Genomic DNA, 4,562 nt, shown 5'->3' with positions numbered 1-4,562 from the left:
CGGTGATCCCATATGTGTATTCTTCCACAGTTTGACTCCCTGCGGCAAGCCCGTGTCTTCCCTTGGCAGAGCCTGCTCTGCCATCACTGACTGGTTGTGTCTGCCCCCTGTTATTGGCTGGAGCCACCTCAGTGACATGCCATATGTTGTACTGCCCGCTAAGTTTGCTCAGTCCATATGTATTCTCCACATGTTACCTCCTTCGGGCAGGATGTGGCTTCCGCAGCGTAGACCTTCCAACGAAAGGTACGCTTTCCCAGTGGTCCTGTGGAACAGCAGTGACTTTCCTTGCCTAAGCCCTGTCATTTTCGCAAGTGCGGAAGATCTGGAGGCTTTTGTCTAGGCACTGGAAGGTGGCAACACTAGTGGCATCTTAGTAGGGTTCCCAATCAGTCGACACGTCGACTACGCCCTAGCCACTATTGCTGTACCACCGCTGACCGGGGTCCGCTCGGCTCCTCAGCGAAAAACAACTGGTGCGTGCATCCACTTCCGTTGCGGGGTGGGGTGTGTGATGCGAATCATGCACACCAATGCCCATTGGCTCGTTTTTACAATACTTGAAGATGACAGGCTCCCTGGCGTGATCCCAATCAGTCGACACGTCGACTACGTCTCTGTTCCCTCCTTCAGGGAACGAGGTTTACATACGTTACTGAGAAGTTACTGTGCTTCCGCCATTTAAAGCCGTTCTTTAACCCTGTCAGTAAAGCTGTTTGACTCTGATGAGTCTGAGGTGAGTCTGTATCTCGTCCTGATGTCTCTTCGGTCTCGTCGTGAGCTCACAGTCTACAGCAGCTTTTGCATTCAGAGGGTGTTTTATATGATCAGCACATGCTTCACTCTGCATGTGTTTATAGCTCTATGAACTGAACATGACATGATCAAGAGCTCTTCTTCATCAACCAACAAACATGACTTTCAGCATCATCTTCCTCTTGACTCTGCCAGTGTTTAGTTCAGGTTTGAATAATGATTTATGTTTGTATTTTCACAATCAACATCAATCTTGTGTTTATGAAGAGAATGAGTCAGTGTTTCAATATGATCATCATGTTTTAGGTGTAATATATGATCCTGTCAATCAAACTGAACAGACTGCATTCAGTCACTTCTGCTGTCTGGACGTGATGCTTTCCATTTGAGACACACAAACTTTTACATTCTTACACAATTACTGTCACAACGGATGATTCTTGAGTTGTGATCATGTAGTATATTTTAAATAACATTTTCATATACAGTATATTTACACCATTGCCTATAAATGTAATGATTATGTAACAATTAGTGTCAGAACGGCTGATTCTTGATCTTGATCTTTTTTATGATATTTTTATATAATAAAGTTTTTAATCTCCTATAAATGATCAGTTTGCCTGCGCTGCTTCACTAAAGCAGAAGTGAAAGTGTTCCAGTCCAGATCATGTAACCAATCAAAGAGTGAGACTGAAAAGCCCATTTGCATTGTCAGGGTGGAGTGATTGTGATCCTCTCAGAATAGAGCAGCTCTGTCTCCAGAGACCATGTTCAAACCCCAAGAGCTTTATTTGACATTTACTGCTACATCAACCTTCTGAAAAGCACCTGCATCTTCATCTGTTAGTTGAATGATGTTGTCAGACACAAAGTGAACTTGTTGAGAAGCTTTATTGAATGTTGCAGCAAACACAGCAGATTGAAAGATCACACACACACACACACTCAGTTTCAGTATTGAGTTGTAAATCACTACAGCTGCAGCACTAGACTCATGTGAATCCTGACACTCAGATACGGCTCATCTTCAGGAGAGAAACATCAGCACTCAGAGCTCTTGTGGAACGAGACCTCATGAGGAGCTCCATCATGTGTTACTCTGCAGACGTACAGCTCTCCCTCTTCCCAGCGTGCTTTGCTGAGGGTCAGGACGCTACTGCGGCTGTAGCGGCCGTCCTGCTGGCTCTCTGCGCTGGTCAGAACCCCCTCGGTGACCTCTGACCCGTCCAGTGTCCAGCTCACCAGCGCCCCCTGTGGAGAGTAAGAGCTGAGCAGGCAGAGCAGTGCGGCTGAGTCTCCAGAGATCTGCAGAGAAGAGGGCGGCAGCAGAGACACTGAGGGCTTCACTGTGGGACCAGCTGCAGGAGACAAACACAACACATTCACACACACACACACACACAACACACTGCACTGCACATTCACAGCATAGGAATAATGCTGCTCTAGTTTTAGATTCAATCATTATAAAACAATATCAGTAACACTTTATTTAAACATTTTATAAAATTTGCATTATAAAAGTATTTTTAATGCATTAATTATGCATTGTTATATACATTAAAATGCATGTATGGTCTCATCAATAAGTGTAACAGTTATAACACAATATCTATTCATTGATATGATTATTACTTTATGAAAAACAACCATTTTGAGAACAATGAAATAAATATAAATAGCAAATATTATAATGCATTTTAGATTTGGTTACAGTTATTTATGATAAGATATAAGACATTGTAACACATTATGAAACACTTTATAATGCATTAAAGGTTTTAGGTAAAGTTTCAACACAATATATAATAATAATTATCATTAATAAATGTTGTTCTTGTTTCAACTTGTTTTAAATTGTATGTTTAGGAATATTATAAGAATTAAATAGACAGACTTACTGAACACTAATTATAACTGCAGTTATAACACATTATAATATTATCTATTCATTGTTACAGCTTCAAAAATTATAATACACCAAAACTCATGACAAACAACCAATTTTAGACGTAACAAGGAATTAGCAAATATTATAAAACATTTTAGCTTTGGTTACAGTTATAAGTAAAGTGTCGCCACAATATCTAATAATCATTATTATTAATAAATGTTGTTCTTGTTTCCACTGTAAAACACTTTCTGAAAAATAAATTGTATTTTTTTTTTAATATGTAATTAAATAGACTTACTGTAATGTTTCCTGTCCTGTGTTTCCCTTGTCTTGTGTGCACTTTTGTTATTTCCTGTTCTGTGTCATGTTTTGTAGTCCTTTGTAGTTTTTCTTGCTTATTAGTTCTCCCAGGTGTTTCTAATTAGCCACACCCCCTTGTTATCTTGTTTAGCTTGTTTGTCTGTGTATTTAAACCTCTGTGCTTCAGTTGTTGGTTGTCGGTCGTTGTTTAATGTACTGTTACCTGTTCTTGTCCTGAGTTCCGTGTTCCGCCTGGATTACCTGTTTGTTTAATTAAATGTATGCTTGCACTTGGATTCTCTCTCTGCTTCATCCTTGCCGCAGCGTGACAGAACGACCGACCAAACGATGAATCCAGCAGCATTAAATGAGTCTCATCGTGTCATGCCTGCAAAGCCTGAGTCTCTTCGCGTCATGCCTGCAAAGCCTGAGTCTCTTCACGTCATGCCTGCAAAGCCTGAGTCTCTTCGCGTCATGCCTGATTTTCACAGCCTGACCCAGGAGTTTGCTGGACAGATCGCGGCCTTGGCCCTGGATAGCCTCGATCTCTTCCAGTATACCTGGGGATTTGTTCCTCTAGCTGCCTCTTGCTCTCTGGGTGATGAGGCAATTAAGGTGTGTTACCGGCTGGGGGCTAGGGAGGTTGACCCGAGGGAGCTCCCCGATCTCTCCGGTCTGGATTGGAGAGAGGCACTCTCTAGATGTCTGGAGAGCTTCCTCCCGTGGCACCCAAGGTCAACACCTGGTCTTCACGTCCCGTCCAGTTCAGCCGCATCTTCGCCGCCGCTGGTCCCGTCAAGCTCAGAGCGCACTTCTGCTGATCCAGAGACTGTTCACGTCACTTCTGCTGATCCAGAGACTGTTCATGTCGCTTCTGCTGATCCAGAGACTGTTAACGTCGCTTCAGAGACTGCTCACGTCGCTTCTGCCGATCCAGAGACTGTTCACATCGCTTCTGCTGATCCAGAGACTGTTCACGTCGCTTCTACTGATCCAGAGACTGTTCACGTCACTTCTGCTGATCCAGAGACTGCTCACGTCACTTCTGCTGATCCAGAGACTGTTCACGTCGCTTCTGCTGATCCAGAGACTGTTCACGTCGCTTCTGCTGATCCAGAGACTGTTCACGTCGCTTCTGCTGATCCAGAGACTGTTCACGTCGCTTCTGCTGATCCAGAGACTGCTCACGTCACTTCTGCTGATCCAGAGACTGTTCACGTCGCTTCTGCTGATCCAGAGACTGTTCACGTCACTTCTGCCGATCCAGAGACTGTTCACGTCGCTTCTGCTGATCCAGAGACTGTTCACGTCACTTCTGCCGATCCAGAGCTTCAAGCCAGTCCAGCCGAGCCTGCAATTCACGCCAGCTCTGAGTCCTCTTCACCGCTGGTCCCGCCCAGCTCAGAGTCTCCTTCACCGCTGGTCCCGCCCAGCTCAGAGTCTCCTTCACCGCTGGTCCCGCCCAGCTCAGAGTCTCCTTCACCGCTGGTCCCGCCCAGCTCAGAGTCTCCTTCACCGCTGGTCCCGCCCAGCTCAGAGTCCTCTTCACCGCTGGTCCCGCCCAGCTCAGAGTCTCCTTCACCGCTGGTCCCGCCCAGCTCAGAGTCCT

At 44.9% G+C, this 4,562-nt stretch overlaps 1 gene segment (V, D, J or C); it reads right to left on the bottom strand.

The window, feature by feature from the left end:
- Positions 1-1,800: 1,800 nt before the first annotated feature.
- On the bottom strand, positions 1,801-3,728 carry LOC308684653 (immunoglobulin lambda constant 7-like). The segment is given in 2 exons: positions 3,683-3,728; positions 1,801-2,117 (listed from the first exon to the last, which is right to left on the bottom strand).
- Between the last annotated feature and the right edge of the window lie 834 nt (positions 3,729-4,562).

This window comes from Scardinius erythrophthalmus (assembly GCF_964197995.2).
Source record: "Scardinius erythrophthalmus genome assembly, chromosome: 24".
Lineage (NCBI taxonomy): Eukaryota > Metazoa > Chordata > Actinopteri > Cypriniformes > Leuciscidae > Scardinius > Scardinius erythrophthalmus.
This window is presented reverse-complemented; position numbering and strand designations above follow the sequence as displayed.